Source organism: Staurois parvus, unplaced genomic scaffold (assembly GCF_062004578.1).
Source record: "Staurois parvus isolate SC_StPar_1 unplaced genomic scaffold, SC_StPar_1.0 ptg000126l, whole genome shotgun sequence".
NCBI lineage: Eukaryota > Metazoa > Chordata > Amphibia > Anura > Ranidae > Staurois > Staurois parvus.
In genome coordinates this window covers 2242489-2262161 of record NW_028317922.1, presented here as the reverse complement: position 1 = coordinate 2262161, position 19673 = coordinate 2242489, and the positions used below count along the sequence as shown (strand labels likewise).

The window sequence follows — 19673 nt, the reverse complement described above, 5'->3', positions numbered from 1 at the left end:
CAGTTTGCCTTGCAGTCGGCCGGACATCACCCTTGCAACGGGCCTCGTTCGCACGGCATCCGCCTTGTGGGCGGCTTCCGCTATCACTGGCCTTTCCGCCAGTAATAGACAAGTCAAGTCGCCAGGCTCAAATCAACGGCGGCTCGGCAAAGAAGGTCCCACCGAGATTTGAACTCGGATCGCTGGATTCAGAGTCCAGAGTGCTGACCGTTACACCATGGAACCCCTGGAGCGAGGATCTTTCTCGCTTTTCTTGTGCCTCGCTATGCCTGTAGCTAACGCTCACTCCCCCTTAACCCCCCTAGGACCGACTCTCCTATAATCTTTTCCCTACACCGTCGATCGCCATCTCTTGGTCAATGAAGGGGCGGCAATTTCCCATGCGAAGGTACCGGGAAAGCTAAAAGTACAGCAAATCATTTCCTCCTTTTCCTGGGGCATTCATGGCAGAAGTAGACATGGGATGGCCCAAGCAGCAAGACAGGGGTGGGCGTCACAACAATCGATTCATCTAGTGGTAAGGGCTTCTTGCAAAACGCTTCTCGCAAATTCCACCCTTGGGAGGAGTGCCAGGTCCACGCGCCAGTCAAGCATAAGGAGGCCAGGCGGGTGCCTTGCCTGTGGCTTCAGGCGAGCCCTTACAGGAAGGCCGCCCAGGATGATGCCACCCCTCTTCTGGCAATGGCTCTTTTCCCGGAACCTCAAGTCCTTTTGATTTTTTTTTTCACGCTCTCTGCATTGTTTTGTCTCACCAGGCGACTATGGTTGTGGCACAGGCTGCATGATCCTTTTCCACTCCAGCAAGGATCACGAGCACACTTTTTCTAGCGCTTGGACTTTCGGTTGCTTGAACCCAAGCCCTTCGGGATATCTCCTTCATCAGGGGCCTGGTGATTTTTCGAAAGAGCGATCCGGAAAGAGGTAGGTCACATCGAGACTTGGTGAACAGGAAAAGATGATGAAACTTTCGAGGTGCCATGAGGCACCAGGGCGAAGAGTCACCCGATCAGGCAGAAAGCACAGCTATGGTTTTTTACCGCCCAAAGCTCTTTCCCAAGACTCTTTGAAGCGTAGTAATAGCTATATGGAAGACGGCTTGGAGCGTGAGGTTTAGTAGTAAACAGGTTGCCACTGGGTGAAACTGGGAACCAGAGGGAACCTCCAGCACCAAAGACAGGCCCCAGCTGGGGAAAGGGAATGCTCTGCGTGGGACAAATTCCTTATGAAGGCCTTAGCAAACGGGATGACTGGAGATGATCAGAGAAGGGGAGGAGGCCCAAGGACTTCCCATTAGGGTTGAGCGTGCAAAAACTGGAATCTTAATAGATTGTAACCGGAGACCAACTCTAGAACGTGTTGCACACCGGGGAGGGGGGGTAGAGAGAGTCAAAAAGACCCTCCCCGAGGCCAAAGCAATGAATCTGCTGCATACTCTGCTGTATGTTGGCCTGGTGGTGGGCTTTTAGGAGGGCATTAATGATCGGCTAAAGAGCACACTGGGCTCACTCGCCTACGCCTTTCAATCTGCGTGCCTGCAGATGTAGTGTTTTCAGGACATGGGTGCAGGAAGTGTACATGACGGAGGAGGTCCAGAGCTGGTGGAAGCAAAGGCGCAGAGTCTCGAGAGCGAGCAATGGGAGAAGAGGAAATCAAGGTCTGTGGGTCGAAAATGGGCTGCTGGCAACGACTGTGGAGAAGTAGAGATGAAAGGTGTTGAGAACTTGGAAGAGGCGTGGAAGTGGGAGAAGTACGCACCCCAGCGGAAGATTCCACAGATGGTGTGAAGCGGCCAGGTCCTGCGAAGTTGAAAGCTTGACTTGGTCCAGAAAGCCGTGCCACTTGGTGTCGAGCTGGGTGGCCATCCGATGAACTTCTGTAATTGCCATGTGCTGCGAATGTGAGCGTTTTCTCCTTCAAAGACCATCCAAGGAGTTAAGCTGAGCGGAGGCAGAGGAGTGTGGGGGTAGGTGGGTAGAAAAGAAAAGCCGGCCTCCCCGTCGGGGAATCAAACCCCGGTCTCCCGCGTGACAGGCGGGGATACTCACCACTATACTAACGAGGACCAGTTGGTGCAGAGCACCTGCTCCTGGCCAAAGTACATACGGCTGCACAGCTTCTCTTTCAATAGAGCTGTGGGCCTTCTCAGTTTGCCGGACATCACCCTTGCAACGGGCCTCGTTCGCACGGCATCCGCCTTGTGGGCGGCTTCCGCTATCACTGGCCTTTCCGCCAGTAATAGACAAGTCAAGTCGCCAGGCTCAAATCAACGGCGGCTCGGCAAGGAAGGTCCCACCGAGATTTGAACTCGGATCGCTGGATTCAGAGTCCAGAGTGCTGACCGTTACACCATGGAACCCCTGGAATGAGGATCTTTCTCGCTTTTCTTGTGCCTCGCTATGCCTGTAGCTAACGCTCACTCCCCCTTAACCCCCCTAGGACCCACTCTCCTATAATCTTTTCCCTACACCGTCGATCGCCATCTCTTGGTCAATGAAGGGGCGGCAATTTCCCATGCGAAGGTACCGGGAAAGCTAAAAGTACAGCAAATCATTTCCTCCTTTTCCTGGGGCATTCATGGCAGAAGTAGACATGGGATGGCCCAAGCAGCAAGACAGGGGTGGGCGTCACAACAATCGATTCATCTAGTGGTAAGGGCTTCTTGCAAAACGCTTCTCGCAAATTCCACCCTTGGGAGGAGTGCCAGGTCCACGCGCCAGTCAAGCATAAGGAGGCCAGGCGGGTGCCTTGCCTGTGGCTTCAGGCGAGCCCTTACAGGAAGGCCACCCAGGATGATGCCACCCCTCTTCTGGCAATGGCTCTTTTCCCGGAACCTCAAGTCCTTTTGATTTTTTTTTTCACGCTCTCTGCATTGTTTTGTCTCAACAGGCGACTATGGTTGTGGCACAGGCTGCATGATCCTTTTCCACTCCAGCAAGGATCACGAGCACACTTTTTCTAGCGCTTGGACTTTCGGTTGCTTGAACCCAAGCCCTTCGGGATATCTCCTTCATCAGGGGCCTGGTGATTTTTCGAAAGAGCGATCCGGAAAGAGGTAGGTCACATCGAGACTTGATGAACAGGAAAAGATGATGAAACTTTCGAGGTGCCATGAGGCACCAGGGCGAAGAGTCACCCGATCAGGCAGAAAGCACAGCTATGGTTTGTTACCGCCCAAAGCTCTTTCCCAAGACTCTTTGAAGCGTAGTAATAGCTATATGGAAGACGGCTTGGAGCGTGAGGTTCAGTAGTAAACAGGTTGCCACTGGGTGAAACTGGGAACCAGAGGGAACCTCCAGCACCAAAGACAGGCCCCAGCTGGGGAAAGGGAATGCTCTGCGTGGGACAAATTCCTTATGAAGGCCTTAGCAAACGGGATGACTGGAGATGATCAGAGAAGGGGAGGAGGCCCAAGGACTTCCCATTAGGGTTGAGCGTGCAAAAACTGGAATCTTAATAGATTGTAACCGGAGACCAACTCTAGAACGTGTTGCACACCGGGGAGGGGGGGTAGAGAGAGTCAAAAAGACCCTCCCCGAGGCCAAAGCAATGAATCTGCTGCATACTCTGCTGTATGTTGGCCTGGTGGTGGGCTTTTAGGAGGGCATTAATGATCGGCTAAAGAGCACACTGGGCTCACTCGCCTACGCCTTTCAATCTGCGTGCCTGCAGATGTAGTGTTTTCAGGACATGGGTGCAGGAAGTGTACATGACGGAGGAGGTCCAGAGCTGGTGGAAGCAAAGGCGCAGAGTCTCGAGAGCGAGCAATGGGAGAAGAGGAAATCAAGGTCTGTGGGTTGAAAATGGGCTGCTGGCAATGACTGTGGAGAAGTAGAGATGAAAGGTGTTGAGAACTTGGAAGAGGCGTGGAAGTGGGAGAAGTACGCACCCCAGCGGAAGATTCCACAGATGGTGTGAAGCGGCCAGGTCCTGCGAAGTTGAAAGCTTGACTTGGTCCAGAAAGCCGTGCCACTTGGTGTCGAGCTGGGTGGCCATCCGATGAACTTCTGTAATTGCCATGTGCTGCGAATGTGAGCGTTTTCTCCTTCAAAGACCATCCAAGGAGTTAAGCTGAGCGGAGGCAGAGGAGTGTGGGGGTAGGTGGGTAGAAAAGAAAAGCCGGCCTCCCCGTCGGGGAATCGAACCCCGGTCTCCCGCGTGACAGGCGGGGATACTCACCACTATACTAACGAGGACCAGTTGGTGCAGAGCACCTGCTCCTGGCCAAAGTACATACGGCTGCACAGCTTCTCTTTCAATAGAGCTGTGGGCCTCCTCAGTTTGCCTTGCAGTCGGCCGGACATCACCCTTGCAACGGGCCTCGTTTGCACGGCATCCGCCTTGTGGGCGGCTTCCGCTATCACTGGCCTTTCCGCCAGTAATAGACAAGTCAAGTCGCCAGGCTCAAATCAACGGCGGCTCGGCAAAGAAGGTCCCACCGAGATTTGAACTCGGATCGCTGGATTCAGAGTCCAGAGTGCTGACCGTTACACCATGGAACCCCTGGAACGAGGATCTTTCTCGCTTTTCTTGTGCCTCGCTATGCCTGTAGCTAACGCTCACTCCCCCTTAACCCCCCTAGGACCGACTCTCCTATAATCTTTTCCCTACACCGTCGATCGCCATCTCTTGGTCAATGAAGGGGCGGCAATTTCCCATGCGAAGGTACCGGGAAAGCTAAAAGTACAGCAAATCATTTCCTCCTTTTCCTGGGGCATTCATGGCAGAAGTAGACATGGGATGGCCCAAGCAGCAAGACAGGGGTGGGCGTCACAACAATCGATTCATCTAGTGGTAAGGGCTTCTTGCAAAACGCTTCTCGCAAATTCCACCCTTGGGAGGAGTGCCAGGTCCACGCGCCAGTCAAGCATAAGGAGGCCAGGCGGGTGCCTTGCCTGTGGCTTCAGGCGAGCCCTTACAGGAAGGCCGCCCAGGATGATGCCACCCCTCTTCTGGCAATGGCTCTTTTCCCGGAACCTCAAGTCCTTTTGATTTTTTTTTTCACGCTCTCTGCATTGGTTTGTCTCACCAGGCGACTATGGTTGTGGCACAGGCTGCATGATCCTTTTCCACTCCAGCAAGGATCACGAGCACACTTTTTCTAGCGCTTGGACTTTCGGTTGCTTGAACCCAAGCCCTCCGGGATATCTCCTTCATCAGGGGCCTGGTGATTTTTCGAAAGAGCGATCCGGAAAGAGGTAGGTCACATCGAGACTTGATGAACAGGAAAAGATGATGAAACTTTCGAGGTGCCATGAGGCACCAGGGCGAAGAGTCACCCGATCAGGCAGAAAGCACAGCTATGGTTTGTTACCGCCCAAAGCTCTTTCCCAAGACTCTTTGAAGCGTACTAATAGCTATATGGAAGACGGCTTGGAGCGTGAGGTTCAGTAGTAAACAGGTTGCCACTGGGTGAAACTGGGAACCAGAGGGAACCTCCAGCACCAAAGACAGGCCCCAGCTGGGGAAAGGGAATGCTCTGCGTGGGACAAATTCCTTATGAAGGCTTTGGCAAACGGGATGACTGGAGATGATCAGAGAAGGGGAGGAGGCCCAAGGTCTTCCCATTAGGGTTGAGCGTGCAAAAACTGGAATCTTAATAGATTGTAACCGGAGACCAACTCTAGAACGTGTTGCACACCGGGGAGGGGGGGTAGAGAGAGTCAAAAAGACCCTCCCCGAGGCCAAAGCAATGAATCTGCTGCATACTCTGCTGTATGTTGGCCTGGTGGTGGGCTTTTAGGAGGGCATTAATGATCGGCTAAAGAGCACACTGGGCTCACTCGCCTACGCCTTTCAATCTGCGTGCCTGCAGATGTAGTGTTTTCAGGACATGGGTGCAGGAAGTGTACATGACGGAGGAGGTCCAGAGCTGGTGGAAGCAAAGGCGCAGAGTCTCGAGAGCGAGCAATGGGAGAAGAGGAAATCAAGGTCTGTGGGTCGAAAATGGGCTGCTGGCAATGACTGTGGAGAAGTAGAGATGAAAGGTGTTGAGAACTTGGAAGAGGCGTGGAAGTGGGAGAAGTACGCACCCCAGCGGAAGATTCCACAGATGGTGTGAAGCGGCCAGGTCCTGCGAAGTTGAAAGCTTGACTTGGTCCAGAAAGCCGTGCCACTTGGTGTCGAGCTGGGTGGCCATCCGATGAACTTCTGTAATTGCCATGTGCTGCGAATGTGAGCATTTTCTCCTTCAAAGACCATCCAAGGAGTTAAGCTGAGCGGAGGCAGAGGAGTGTGGGGGTAGGTGGGTAGAAAAGAAAAGCCGGCCTCCCCGTCGGGGAATCGAACCCCGGTCTCCCGCGTGACAGGCGGGGATACTCACCACTATACTAACGAGGACCAGTTGGTGCAGAGCACCTGCTCCTGGCCAAAGTACATACGGCTGCACAGCTTCTCTTTCAATAGAGCTGTGGGCCTCCTCAGTTTGCCTTGCAGTCGGCCGGACATCACCCTTGCAACGGGCCTCGTTCGCACGGCATCCGCCTTGTGGGCGGCTTCCGCTATCACTGGCCTTTCCGCCAGTAATAGACAAGTCAAGTCGCCAGGCTCAAATCAACGGCGGCTCGGCAAAGAAGGTCCCACCGAGATTTGAACTCGGATCGCTGGATTCAGAGTCCAGAGTGCTGACCGTTACACCATGGAACCCCTGGAACGAGGATCTTTCTCGCTTTTCTTGTGCCTCGCTATGCCTGTAGCTAACGCTCACTCCCCCTTAACCCCCCTAGGACCCACTCTCCAATAATCTTTTCCCTACACCGTCGATCGCCATCTCTTGGTCAATGAAGGGGCGGCAATTTCCCATGCGAAGGTACCGGGAAAGCTAAAAGTACAGCAAATCATTTCCTCCTTTTCCTGGGGCATTCATGGCAGAAGTAGACATGGGATGGCCCAAGCAGCAAGACAGGGGTGGGCGTCACAACAATCGATTCATCTAGTGGTAAGGGCTTCTTGCAAAACGCTTCTCGCAAATTCCACCCTTGGGAGGAGTGCCAGGTCCACGCGCCAGTCAAGCATAAGGAGGCCAGGCGGGTGCCTTGCCTGTGGCTTCAGGCGAGCCCTTACAGGAAGGCCGCCCAGGATGATGCCACCCCTCTTCTGGCAATGGCTCTTTTCCCGGAACCTCAAGTCCTTTTGATTTTTTTTTTCACGCTCTCTGCATTGGTTTGTCTCACCAGGCGACTATGGTTGTGGCACAGGCTGCATGATCCTTTTCCACTCCAGCAAGGATCACGAGCACACTTTTTCTAGCGCTTGGACTTTCGGTTGCTTGAACCCAAGCCCTTCGGGATATCTCCTTCATCAGGGGCCTGGTGATTTTTCGAAAGAGCGATCCGGAAAGAGGTAGGTCACATCGAGACTTGATGAACAGGAAAAGATGATGAAACTTTCGAGGTGCCATGAGGCACCAGGGCGAAGAGTCACCCGATCAGGCAGAAAGCACAGCTATGGTTTGTTACCGCCCAAAGCTCTTTCCCAAGACTCTTTGAAGCGTACTAATAGCTATATGGAAGACGGCTTGGAGCGTGAGGTTCAGTAGTAAACAGGTTGCCACTGGGTGAAACTGGGAACCAGAGGGAACCTCCAGCACCAAAGACAGGCCCCAGCTGGGGAAAGGGAATGCTCTGCGTGGGACAAATTCCTTATGAAGGCCTTAGCAAACGGGATGACTGGAGATGATCAGAGAAGGGGAGGAGGCCCAAGGACTTCCCATTAGGGTTGAGCGTGCAAAAACTGGAATCTTAATAGATTGTAACCGGAGACCAACTCTAGAACGTGTTGCACACCGGGGAGGGGGGGTAGAGAGAGTCAAAAAGACCCTCCCCGAGGCCAAAGCAATGAATCTGCTGCATACTCTGCTGTATGTTGGCCTGGTGGTGGGCTTTTAGGAGGGCATTAATGATCGGCTAAAGAGCACACTGGGCTCACTCGCCTACGCCTTTCAATCTGCGTGCCTGCAGATGTAGTGTTTTCAGGACATGGGTGCAGGAAGTGTACATGACGGAGGAGGTCCAGAGCTGGTGGAAGCAAAGGCGCAGAGTCTCGAGAGCGAGCAATGGGAGAAGAGGAAATCAAGGTCTGTGGGTTGAAAATGGGCTGCTGGCAATGACTGTGGAGAAGTAGAGATGAAAGGTGTTGAGAACTTGGAAGAGGCGTGGAAGTGGGAGAAGTACGCACCCCAGCGGAAGATTCCACAGATGGTGTGAAGCGGCCAGGTCCTGCGAAGTTGAAAGCTTGACTTGGTCCAGAAAGCCGTGCCACTTGGTGTCGAGCTGGGTGGCCATCCGATGAACTTCTGTAATTGCCATGTGCTGCGAATGTGAGCGTTTTCTCCTTCAAAGACCATCCAAGGAGTTAAGCTGTGCGGAGGCAGAGGAGTGTGGGGGTAGGTGGGTAGAAAAGAAAAGCCGGCCTCCCCGTCGGGGAATCGAACCCCGGTCTCCCGCGTGACAGGCGGGGATACTCACCACTATACTAACGAGGACCAGTTGGTGCAGAGCACCTGCTCCTGGCCAAAGTACATACGGCTGCACAGCTTCTCTTTCAATAGAGCTGTGGGCCTCCTCAGTTTGCCTTGCAGTCGGCCGGACATCACCCTTGCAACGGGCCTCGTTTGCACGGCATCCGCCTTGTGGGCGGCTTCCGCTATCACTGGCCTTTCCGCCAGTAATAGACAAGTCAAGTCGCCAGGCTCAAATCAACGGCGGCTCGGCAAAGAAGGTCCCACCGAGATTTGAACTCGGATCGCTGGATTCAGAGTCCAGAGTGCTGACCGTTACACCATGGAACCCCTGGAACGAAGATCTTTCTCGCTTTTCTTGTGCCTCGCTATGCCTGTAGCTAACGCTCACTCCCCCTTAACCCCCCTAGGACCGACTCTCCTATAATCTTTTCCCTACACCGTCGATCGCCATCTCTTGGTCAATGAAGGGGCGGCAATTTCCCATGCGAAGGTACCGGGAAAGCTAAAAGTACAGCAAATCATTTCCTCCTTTTCCTGGGGCATTCATGGCAGAAGTAGACATGGGATGGCCCAAGCAGCAAGACAGGGGTGGGCGTCACAACAATCGATTCATCTAGTGGTAAGGGCTTCTTGCAAAACGCTTCTCGCAAATTCCACCCTTGGGAGGAGTGCCAGGTCCACGCGCCAGTCAAGCATAAGGAGGCCAGGCGGGTGCCTTGCCTGTGGCTTCAGGCGAGCCCTTACAGGAAGGCCGCCCAGGATGATGCCACCCCTCTTCTGGCAATGGCTCTTTTCCCGGAACCTCAAGTCCTTTTGATTTTTTTTTTCACGCTCTCTGCATTGTTTTGTCTCACCAGGCGACTATGGTTGTGGCACAGGCTGCATGATCCTTTTCCACTCCAGCAAGGATCACGAGCACACTTTTTCTAGCGCTTGGACTTTCGGTTGCTTGAACCCAAGCCCTCCGGGATATCTCCTTCATCAGGGGCCTGGTGATTTTTCGAAAGAGCGATCCGGAAAGAGGTAGGTCACATCGAGACTTGATGAACAGGAAAAGATGATGAAACTTTCGAGGTGCCATGAGGCACCAGGGCGAAGAGTCACCCGATCAGGCAGAAAGCACAGCTATGGTTTGTTACCGCCCAAAGCTCTTTCCCAAGACTCTTTGAAGCGTACTAATAGCTATATGGAAGACGGCTTGGAGCGTGAGGTTCAGTAGTAAACAGGTTGCCACTGGGTGAAACTGGGAACCAGAGGGAACCTCCAGCACCAAAGACAGGCCCCAGCTGGGGAAAGGGAATGCTCTGCGTGGGACAAATTCCTTATGAAGGCCTTAGCAAACGGGATGACTGGAGATGATCAGAGAAGGGGAGGAGGCCCAAGGTCTTCCCATTAGGGTTGAGCGTGCAAAAACTGGAATCTTAATAGATTGTAACCGGAGACCAACTCTAGAACGTGTTGCACACCGGGGAGGGGGGGTAGAGAGAGTCAAAAAGACCCTCCCCGAGGCCAAAGCAATGAATCTGCTGCATACTCTGCTGTATGTTGGCCTGGTGGTGGGCTTTTAGGAGGGCATTAATGATCGGCTAAAGAGCACACTGGGCTCACTCGCCTACGCCTTTCAATCTGCGTGCCTGCAGATGTAGTGTTTTCAGGACATGGGTGCAGGAAGTGTACATGACGGAGGAGGTCCAGAGCTGGTGGAAGCAAAGGCGCAGAGTCTCGAGAGCGAGCAATGGGAGAAGAGGAAATCAAGGTCTGTGGGTCGAAAATGGGCTGCTGGCAATGACTGTGGAGAAGTAGAGATGAAAGGTGTTGAGAACTTGGAAGAGGCGTGGAAGTGGGAGAAGTACGCACCCCAGCGGAAGATTCCACAGATGGTGTGAAGCGGCCAGGTCCTGCGAAGTTGAAAGCTTGACTTGGTCCAGAAAGCCGTGCCACTTGGTGTCGAGCTGGGTGGCCATCCGATGAACTTCTGTAATTGCCATGTGCTGCGAATGTGAGCATTTTCTCCTTCAAAGACCATCCAAGGAGTTAAGCTGAGCGGAGGCAGAGGAGTGTGGGGGTAGGTGGGTAGAAAAGAAAAGCCGGCCTCCCCGTCGGGGAATCGAACCCCGGTCTCCCGCGTGACAGGCGGGGATACTCACCACTATACTAACGAGGACCAGTTGGTGCAGAGCACCTGCTCCTGGCCAAAGTACATACGGCTGCACAGCTTCTCTTTCAATAGAGCTGTGGGCCTCCTCAGTTTGCCTTGCAGTCGGCCGGACATCACCCTTGCAACGGGCCTCGTTCGCACGGCATCCGCCTTGTGGGCGGCTTCCGCTATCACTGGCCTTTCCGCCAGTAATAGACAAGTCAAGTCGCCAGGCTCAAATCAACGGCGGCTCGGCAAAGAAGGTCCCACCGAGATTTGAACTCGGATCGCTGGATTCAGAGTCCAGAGTGCTGACCGTTACACCATGGAACCCCTGGAACGAGGATCTTTCTCGCTTTTCTTGTGCCTCGCTATGCCTGTAGCTAACGCTCACTCCCCCTTAACCCCCCTAGGACCCACTCTCCAATAATCTTTTCCCTACACCGTCGATCGCCATCTCTTGGTCAATGAAGGGGCGGCAATTTCCCATGCGAAGGTACCGGGAAAGCTAAAAGTACAGCAAATCATTTCCTCCTTTTCCTGGGGCATTCATGGCAGAAGTAGACATGGGATGGCCCAAGCAGCAAGACAGGGGTGGGCGTCACAACAATCGATTCATCTAGTGGTAAGGGCTTCTTGCAAAACGCTTCTCGCAAATTCCACCCTTGGGAGGAGTGCCAGGTCCACGCGCCAGTCAAGCATAAGGAGGCCAGGCGGGTGCCTTGCCTGTGGCTTCAGGCGAGCCCTTACAGGAAGGCCGCCCAGGATGATGCCACCCCTCTTCTGGCAATGGCTCTTTTCCCGGAACCTCAAGTCCTTTTGATTTTTTTTTTCACACTCTCTGCATTGGTTTGTCTCACCAGGCGACTATGGTTGTGGCACAGGCTGCATGATCCTTTTCCACTCCAGCAAGGATCACGAGCACACTTTTTCTAGCGCTTGGACTTTCGGTTGCTTGAACCCAAGCCCTTCGGGATATCTCCTTCATCAGGGGCCTGGTGATTTTTCGAAAGAGCGATCCGGAAAGAGGTAGGTCACATCGAGACTTGATGAACAGGAAAAGATGATGAAACTTTCGAGGTGCCATGAGGCACCAGGGCGAAGAGTCACCCGATCAGGCAGAAAGCACAGCTATGGTTTGTTACCGCCCAAAGCTCTTTCCCAAGACTCTTTGAAGCGTACTAATAGCTATATGGAAGACGGCTTGGAGCGTGAGGTTCAGTAGTAAACAGGTTGCCACTGGGTGAAACTGGGAACCAGAGGGAACCTCCAGCACCAAAGACAGGCCCCAGCTGGGGAAAGGGAATGCTCTGCGTGGGACAAATTCCTTATGAAGGCCTTAGCAAACGGGATGACTGGAGATGATCAGAGAAGGGGAGGAGGCCCAAGGACTTCCCATTAGGGTTGAGCGTGCAAAAACTGGAATCTTAATAGATTGTAACCGGAGACCAACTCTAGAACGTGTTGCACACCGGGGAGGGGGGGTAGAGAGAGTCAAAAAGACCCTCCCCGAGGCCAAAGCAATGAATCTGCTGCATACTCTGCTGTATGTTGGCCTGGTGGTGGGCTTTTAGGAGGGCATTAATGATCGGCTAAAGAGCACACTGGGCTCACTCGCCTACGCCTTTCAATCTGCGTGCCTGCAGATGTAGTGTTTTCAGGACATGGGTGCAGGAAGTGTACATGACGGAGGAGGTCCAGAGCTGGTGGAAGCAAAGGCGCAGAGTCTCGAGAGCGAGCAATGGGAGAAGAGGAAATCAAGGTCTGTGGGTCGAAAATGGGCTGCTGGCAATGACTGTGGAGAAGTAGAGATGAAAGGTGTTGAGAACTTGGAAGAGGCGTGGAAGTGGGAGAAGTACGCACCCCAGCGGAAGATTCCACAGATGGTGTGAAGCGGCCAGGTCCTGCGAAGTTGAAAGCTTGACTTGGTCCAGAAAGCCGTGCCACTTGGTGTCGAGCTGGGTGGCCATCCGATGAACTTCTGTAATTGCCATGTGCTGCGAATGTGAGCGTTTTCTCCTTCAAAGACCATCCAAGGAGTTAAGCTGAGCGGAGGCAGAGGAGTGTGGGGGTAGGTGGGTAGAAAAGAAAAGCCGGCCTCCCCGTCGGGGAATCGAACCCCGGTCTCCCGCGTGACAGGCGGGGATACTCACCACTATACTAACGAGGACCAGTTGGTGCAGAGCACCTGCTCCTGGCCAAAGTACATACGGCTGCACAGCTTCTCTTTCAATAGAGCTGTGGGCCTCCTCAGTTTGCCTTGCAGTCGGCCGGACATCACCCTTGCAACGGGCCTTGTTTGCACGGCATCCGCCTTGTGGGCGGCTTCCGCTATCACTGGCCTTTCCGCCAGTAATAGACAAGTCAAGTCGCCAGGCTCAAATCAACGGCGGCTCGGCAAAGAAGGTCCCACCGAGATTTGAACTCGGATCGCTGGATTCAGAGTCCAGAGTGCTGACCGTTACACCATGGAACCCCTGGAACGAGGATCTTTCTCGCTTTTCTTGTGCCTCGCTATGCCTGTAGCTAACGCTCACTCCCCCTTAACCCCCCTAGGACCGACTCTCCTATAATCTTTTCCCTACACCGTCGATCGCCATCTCTTGGTCAATGAAGGGGCGGCAATTTCCCATGCGAAGGTACCGGGAAAGCTAAAAGTACAGCAAATCATTTCCTCCTTTTCCTGGGGCATTCATGGCAGAAGTAGACATGGGATGGCCCAAGCAGCAAGACAGGGGTGGGCGTCACAACAATCGATTCATCTAGTGGTAAGGGCTTCTTGCAAAACGCTTCTCGCAAATTCCACCCTTGGGAGGAGTGCCAGGTCCACGCGCCAGTCAAGCATAAGGAGGCCAGGCGGGTGCCTTGCCTGTGGCTTCAGGCGAGCCCTTACAGGAAGGCCGCCCAGGATGATGCCACCCCTCTTCTGGCAATGGCTCTTTTCCCGGAACCTCAAGTCCTTTTGATTTTTTTTTTCACGCTCTCTGCATTGGTTTGTCTCACCAGGCGACTATGGTTGTGGCACAGGCTGCATGATCCTTTTCCACTCCAGCAAGGATCACGAGCACACTTTTTCTAGCGCTTGGACTTTCGGTTGCTTGAACCCAAGCCCTTCGGGATATCTCCTTCATCAGGGGCCTGGTGATTTTTCGAAAGAGCGATCCGGAAAGAGGTAGGTCACATCGAGACTTGATGAACAGGAAAAGATGATGAAACTTTCGAGGTGCCATGAGGCACCAGGGCGAAGAGTCACCCGATCAGGCAGAAAGCACAGCTATGTTTTGTTACCGCCCAAAGCTCTTTCCCAAGACTCTTTGAAGCGTAGTAATAGCTATATGGAAGACGGCTTGGAGCGTGAGGTTCAGTAGTAAACAGGTTGCCACTGGGTGAAACTGGGAACCAGAGGGAACCTCCAGCACCAAAGACAGGCCCCAGCTGGGGAAAGGTAATGCTCTGCGTGGGACAAATTCCTTATGAAGGCCTTAGCAAACGGGATGACTGGAGATGATCAGAGAAGGGGAGGAGGCCCAAGGTCTTCCCATTAGGGTTGAGCGTGCAAAAACTGGAATCTTAATAGATTGTAACCGGAGACCAACTCTAGAACGTGTTGCACACCGGGGAGGGGGGGTAGAGAGAGTCAAAAAGACCCTCCCCGAGGCCAAAGCAATGAATCTGCTGCATACTCTGCTGTATGTTGGCCTGGTGGTGGGCTTTTAGGAGGGCATTAATGATCGGCTAAAGAGCACACTGGGCTCACTCGCCTACGCCTTTCAATCTGCGTGCCTGCAGATGTAGTGTTTTCAGGACATAGGTGCAGGAAGTGTACATGACGGAGGAGGTCCAGAGCTGGTGGAAGCAAAGGCGCAGAGTCTCGAGAGCGAGCAATGGGAGAAGAGGAAATCAAGGTCTGTGGGTCGAAAATGGGCTGCTGGCAATGACTGTGGAGAAGTAGAGATGAAAGGTGTTGAGAACTTGGAAGAGGCGTGGAAGTGGGAGAAGTACGCACCCCAGCGGAAGATTCCACAGATGGTGTGAAGCGGCCAGGTCCTGCGAAGTTGAAAGCTTGACTTGGTCCAGAAAGCCGTGCCACTTGGTGTCGAGCTGGGTGGCCATCCGATGAACTTCTGTAATTGCCATGTGCTGCGAATGTGAGCGTTTTCTCCTTCAAAGACCATCCAAGGAGTTAAGCTGAGCGGAGGCAGAGGAGTGTGGGGGTAGGTGGGTAGAAAAGAAAAGCCGGCCTCCCCGTCGGGGAATCGAACCCCGGTCTCCCGCGTGACAGGCGGGGATACTCACCACTATACTAACGAGGACCAGTTGGTGCAGAGCACCTGCTCCTGGCCAAAGTACATACGGCTGCACAGCTTCTCTTTCAATAGAGCTGTGGGCCTCCTCAGTTTGCCTTGCAGTCGGCCGGACATCACCCTTGCAACGGGCCTCGTTTGCACGGCATCCGCCTTGTGGGCGGCTTCCGCTATCACTGGCCTTTCCGCCAGTAATAGACAAGTCAAGTCGCCAGGCTCAAATCAACGGCGGCTCGACAAAGAAGGTCCCACCGAGATTTGAACTCGGATCGCTGGATTCAGAGTCCAGAGTGCTGACCGTTACACCATGGAACCCCTGGAACAAGGATCTTTCTCGCTTTTCTTGTGCCTCGCTATGCCTGTAGCTAACGCTCACTCCCCCTTAACCCCCCTAGGACCCACTCTCCTATAATCTTTTCCCTACACCGTCGATCGCCATCTCTTGGTCAATGAAGGGGCGGCAATTTCCCATGCGAAGGTACCGGGAAAGCTAAAAGTACAGCAAATCATTTCCTCCTTTTCCTGGGGCATTCATGGCAGAAGTAGACATGGGATGGCCCAAGCAGCAAGACAGGGGTGGGCGTCACAACAATCGATTCATCTAGTGGTAAGGGCTTCTTGCAAAACGCTTCTCGCAAATTCCACCCTTGGGAGGAGTGCCAGGTCCACGCGCCAGTCAAGCATAAGGAGGCCAGGCGGGTGCCTTGCCTGTGGCTTCAGGCGAGCCCTTACAGGAAGGCCGCCCAGGATGATGCCACCCCTCTTCTGGCAATGGCTCTTTTCCCGGAACCTCAAGTCCTTTTGATTTTTTTTTTCACGCTCTCTGCATTGTTTTGTCTCACCAGGCGACTATGGTTGTGGCACAGGCTGCATGATCCTTTTCCACTCCAGCAAGGATCACGAGCACACTTTTTCTAGCGCTTGGACTTTCGGTTGCTTGAACCCAAACCCTTCGGGATATCTCCTTCATCAGGGGCCTGGTGATTTTTCGAAAGAGCGATCCGGAAAGAGGTAGGTCACATCGAGACTTGATGAACAGGAAAAGATGATGAAACTTTCGAGGTGCCATGAGGCACCAGGGCGAAGAGTCACCCGATCAGGCAGAAAGCACAGCTATGGTTTGTTACCGCCCAAAGCTCTTTCCCAAGACTCTTTGAAGCGTAGTAATAGCTATATGGAAGACGGCTTGGAGCGTGAGGTTCAGTAGTAAACAGGTTGCCACTGGGTGAAACTGGGAACCAGAGGGAACCTCCAGCACCAAAGACAGGCCCCAGCTGGGGAAAGGGAATGCTCTGCGTGGGACAAATTCCTTATGAAGGCCTTAGCAAACGGGATGACTGGAGATGATCAGAGAAGGGGAGGAGGCCCAAGGTCTTCCCATTAGGGTTGAGCGTGCAAAAACTGGAATCTTAATAGATTGTAACCGGAGACCAACTCTAGAACGTGTTGCACACCGGGGAGGGGGGGTAGAGAGAGTCAAAAAGACCCTCCCCGAGGCCAAAGCAATGAATCTGCTGCATACTCTGCTGTATGTTGGCCTGGTGGTGGGCTTTTAGGAGGGCATTAATGATCGGCTAAAGAGCACACTGGGCTCACTCGCCTACGCCTTTCAATCTGCGTGCCTGCAGATGTAGTGTTTTCAGGACATGGGTGCAGGAAGTGTACATGACGGAGGAGGTCCAGAGCTGGTGGAAGCAAAGGCGCAGAGTCTCGAGAGCGAGCAATGGGAGAAGAGGAAATCAAGGTCTGTGGGTTGAAAATGGGCTGCTGGCAATGACTGTGGAGAAGTAGAGATGAAAGGTGTTGAGAACTTGGAAGAGGCGTGGAAGTGGGAGAAGTACGCACCCCAGCGGAAGATTCCACAGATGGTGTGAAGCGGCCAGGTCCTGCGAAGTTGAAAGCTTGACTTGGTCCAGAAAGCCGTGCCACTTGGTGTCGAGCTGGGTGGCCATCCGATGAACTTCTGTAATTGCCATGTGCTGCGAATGTGAGCGTTTTCTCCTTCAAAGACCATCCAAGGAGTTAAGCTGAGCGGAGGCAGAGGAGTGTGGGGGTAGGTGGGTAGAAAAGAAAAGCCGGCCTCCCCGTCGGGGAATCGAACCCCGGTCTCCCGCGTGACAGGCGGGGATACTCACCACTATACTAACGAGGACCAGCTGGTGCAGAGCACCTGCTCCTGGCCAAAGTACATACGGCTGCACAGCTTCTCTTTCAATAGAGCTGTGGGCCTCCTCAGTTTGCCTTGCAGTCGGCCGGACATCACCCTTGCAACGGGCCTCGTTTGCACGGCATCCGCCTTGTGGGCGGCTTCCGCTATCACTGGCCTTTCCGCCAGTAATAGACAAGTCAAGTCGCCAGGCTCAAATCAACGGCGGCTCGGCAAAGAAGGTCCCACCGAGATTTGAACTCGGATCGCTGGATTCAGAGTCCAGAGTGCTGACCGTTACACCATGGAACCCCTGGAACGAGGATCTTTCTCGCTTTTCTTGTGCCTCGCTATGCCTGTAGCTAACGCTCACTCCCCCTTAACCCCCCTAGGACCGACTCTCCTATAATCTTTTCCCTACACCGTCGATCGCCATCTCTTGGTCAATGAAGGGGCGGCAATTTCCCATGCGAAGGTACCGGGAAAGCTAAAAGTACAGCAAATCATTTCCTCCTTTTCCTGGGGCATTCATGGCAGAAGTAGACATGGGATGGCCCAAGCAGCAAGACAGGGGTGGGCGTCACAACAATCGATTCATCTAGTGGTAAGGGCTTCTTGCAAAACGCTTCTCGCAAATTCCACCCTTGGGAGGAGTGCCAGGTCCACGCGCCAGTCAAGCATAAGGAGGCCAGGCGGGTGCCTTGCCTGTGGCTTCAGGCGAGCCCTTACAGGAAGGCCGCCCAGGATGATGCCACCCCTCTTCTGGCAATGGCTCTTTTCCCGGAACCTCAAGTCCTTTTGATTTTTTTTTTCACGCTCTCTGCATTGGTTTGTCTCACCAGGCGACTATGGTTGTGGCACAGGCTGCATGATCCTTTTCCACTCCAGCAAGGATCACGAGCACACTTTTTCTAGCGCTTGGACTTTCGGTTGCTTGAACCCAAGCCCTTCGGGATATCTCCTTCATCAGGGGCCTGGTGATTTTTCGAAAGAGCGATCCGGAAAGAGGTAGGTCACATCGAGACTTGATGAACAGGAAAAGATGATGAAACTTTCGAGGTGCCATGAGGCACCAGGGCGAAGAGTCACCCGATCAGGCAGAAAGCACAGCTATGGTTTGTTACCGCCCAAAGCTCTTTCCCAAGACTCTTTGAAGCGTACTAATAGCTATATGGAAGACGGCTTGGAGCGTGAGGTTCAGTAGTAAACAGGTTGCCACTGGGTGAAACTGGGAACCAGAGGGAACCTCCAGCACCAAAGACAGGCCCCAGCTGGGGAAAGGGAATGCTCTGCGTGGGACAAATTCCTTATGAAGGCCTTAGCAAACGGGATGACTGGAGATGATCAGAGAAGGGGAGGAGGCCCAAGGTCTTCCCATTAGGGTTGAGCGTGCAAAAACTGGAATCTTAATAGATTGTAACCGGAGACCAACTCTAGAACGTGTTGCACACCGGGGAGGGGGGGTAGAGAGAGTCAAAAAGACCCTCCCCGAGGCCAAAGCAATGAATCTGCTGCATACTCTGCTGTATGTTGGCCTGGTGGTGGGCTTTTAGGAGGGCATTAATGATCGGCTAAAGAGCACACTGGGCTCACTCGCCTACGCCTTTCAATCTGCGTGCCTGCAGATGTAGTGTTTTCAGGACATGGGTGCAGGAAGTGTACATGACGGAGGAGGTCCAGAGCTGGTGGAAGCAAAGGCGCAGAGTCTCGAGAGCGAGCAATGGGAGAAGAGGAAATCAAGGTCTGTGGGTCGAAAATGGGCTGCTGGCAATGACTGTGGAGAAGTAGAGATGAAAGGTGTTGAGAACTTGGAAGAGGCGTGGAAGTGGGAGAAGTACGCACCCCAGCGGAAGATTCCACAGATGGTGTGAAGCGGCCAGGTCCTGCGAAGTTGAAAGCTTGACTTGGTCCAGAAAGCCGTGCCACTTGGTGTCGAGCTGGGTGGCCATCCGATGAACTTCTGTAATTGCCATGTGCTGCGAATGTGAGCGTTTTCTCCTTCAAAGACCATCCAAGGAGTTAAGCTGAGCGGAGGCAGAGGAGTGTGGGGGTAGGTGGGTAGAAAAGAAAAGCCGGCCTCCCCGTCGGGGAATCGAACCCCGGTCTCCCGCGTGACAGGCGGGGATACTCACCACTATACTAACGAGGACCAGTTGGTGCAGAGCACCTGCTCCTGGCCAAAGTACATACGGCTGCACAGCTTCTCTTTCAATAGAGCTGTGGGCCTCCTCAGTTTGCCTTGCAGTCGGCCGGACATCACCCTTGCAACGGGCCTCGTTTGCACGGCATCCGCCTTGTGGGCGGCTTCCGCTATCACTGGCCTTTCCGCCAGTAATAGACAAGTCAAGTCGCCAGGCTCAAATCAACGGCGGCTCGACAAAGAAGGTCCCACCGAGATTTGAACTCGGATCGCTGGATTCAGAGTCCAGAGTGCTGACCGTTACACCATGGAACCCCTGGAACGAGGATCTTTCTCGCTTTTCTTGTGCCTCGCTATGCCTGTAGCTAACGCTCACTCCCCCTTAACCCCCCTAGGACCCACTCTCCAATAATCTTTTCCCTACACCGTCGATCGCCATCTCTTGGTCAATGAAGGGGCGGCAATTTCCCATGCGAAGGTACCGGGAA

The 19673-nt window shown here is 53.6% G+C and overlaps 18 non-coding genes across 18 annotated transcripts; all 18 read right to left on the bottom strand.

Annotated features, from left to right (window-relative positions):
• Positions 1–153: 153 nt before the first annotated feature.
• Positions 154–225, bottom strand: TRNAQ-CUG (transfer RNA glutamine (anticodon CUG)). The gene has a single exon. It is a non-coding gene; the product is annotated as a tRNA-Gln (tRNA).
• Positions 226–2284: 2059 nt separating this feature from the next.
• TRNAQ-CUG (transfer RNA glutamine (anticodon CUG)) lies at positions 2285–2356 on the bottom strand. Its single transcript has one exon. It is a non-coding gene; the product is annotated as a tRNA-Gln (tRNA).
• A 1765-nt stretch (positions 2357–4121) lies between these two features.
• On the bottom strand, positions 4122–4193 carry TRNAD-GUC (transfer RNA aspartic acid (anticodon GUC)). Its single transcript has one exon. It is a non-coding gene; the product is annotated as a tRNA-Asp (tRNA).
• Positions 4194–4427: 234 nt separating this feature from the next.
• TRNAQ-CUG (transfer RNA glutamine (anticodon CUG)) lies at positions 4428–4499 on the bottom strand. Its single transcript has one exon. It is a non-coding gene; the product is annotated as a tRNA-Gln (tRNA).
• Positions 4500–6264: 1765 nt separating this feature from the next.
• TRNAD-GUC (transfer RNA aspartic acid (anticodon GUC)) lies at positions 6265–6336 on the bottom strand. Its single transcript has one exon. It is a non-coding gene; the product is annotated as a tRNA-Asp (tRNA).
• A 234-nt stretch (positions 6337–6570) lies between these two features.
• TRNAQ-CUG (transfer RNA glutamine (anticodon CUG)) lies at positions 6571–6642 on the bottom strand. Its single transcript has one exon. It is a non-coding gene; the product is annotated as a tRNA-Gln (tRNA).
• Positions 6643–8407: 1765 nt separating this feature from the next.
• TRNAD-GUC (transfer RNA aspartic acid (anticodon GUC)) lies at positions 8408–8479 on the bottom strand. Its single transcript has one exon. It is a non-coding gene; the product is annotated as a tRNA-Asp (tRNA).
• Positions 8480–8713: 234 nt separating this feature from the next.
• On the bottom strand, positions 8714–8785 carry TRNAQ-CUG (transfer RNA glutamine (anticodon CUG)). The gene has a single exon. It is a non-coding gene; the product is annotated as a tRNA-Gln (tRNA).
• A 1765-nt stretch (positions 8786–10550) lies between these two features.
• On the bottom strand, positions 10551–10622 carry TRNAD-GUC (transfer RNA aspartic acid (anticodon GUC)). The gene has a single exon. It is a non-coding gene; the product is annotated as a tRNA-Asp (tRNA).
• A 234-nt stretch (positions 10623–10856) lies between these two features.
• Positions 10857–10928, bottom strand: TRNAQ-CUG (transfer RNA glutamine (anticodon CUG)). The gene has a single exon. It is a non-coding gene; the product is annotated as a tRNA-Gln (tRNA).
• Positions 10929–12693: 1765 nt separating this feature from the next.
• On the bottom strand, positions 12694–12765 carry TRNAD-GUC (transfer RNA aspartic acid (anticodon GUC)). Its single transcript has one exon. It is a non-coding gene; the product is annotated as a tRNA-Asp (tRNA).
• A 234-nt stretch (positions 12766–12999) lies between these two features.
• On the bottom strand, positions 13000–13071 carry TRNAQ-CUG (transfer RNA glutamine (anticodon CUG)). The gene has a single exon. It is a non-coding gene; the product is annotated as a tRNA-Gln (tRNA).
• Positions 13072–14836: 1765 nt separating this feature from the next.
• On the bottom strand, positions 14837–14908 carry TRNAD-GUC (transfer RNA aspartic acid (anticodon GUC)). Its single transcript has one exon. It is a non-coding gene; the product is annotated as a tRNA-Asp (tRNA).
• Positions 14909–15142: 234 nt separating this feature from the next.
• TRNAQ-CUG (transfer RNA glutamine (anticodon CUG)) lies at positions 15143–15214 on the bottom strand. The gene has a single exon. It is a non-coding gene; the product is annotated as a tRNA-Gln (tRNA).
• Positions 15215–16979: 1765 nt separating this feature from the next.
• TRNAD-GUC (transfer RNA aspartic acid (anticodon GUC)) lies at positions 16980–17051 on the bottom strand. The gene has a single exon. It is a non-coding gene; the product is annotated as a tRNA-Asp (tRNA).
• Positions 17052–17285: 234 nt separating this feature from the next.
• Positions 17286–17357, bottom strand: TRNAQ-CUG (transfer RNA glutamine (anticodon CUG)). The gene has a single exon. It is a non-coding gene; the product is annotated as a tRNA-Gln (tRNA).
• A 1765-nt stretch (positions 17358–19122) lies between these two features.
• TRNAD-GUC (transfer RNA aspartic acid (anticodon GUC)) lies at positions 19123–19194 on the bottom strand. The gene has a single exon. It is a non-coding gene; the product is annotated as a tRNA-Asp (tRNA).
• Positions 19195–19428: 234 nt separating this feature from the next.
• On the bottom strand, positions 19429–19500 carry TRNAQ-CUG (transfer RNA glutamine (anticodon CUG)). The gene has a single exon. It is a non-coding gene; the product is annotated as a tRNA-Gln (tRNA).
• Between the last annotated feature and the right edge of the window lie 173 nt (positions 19501–19673).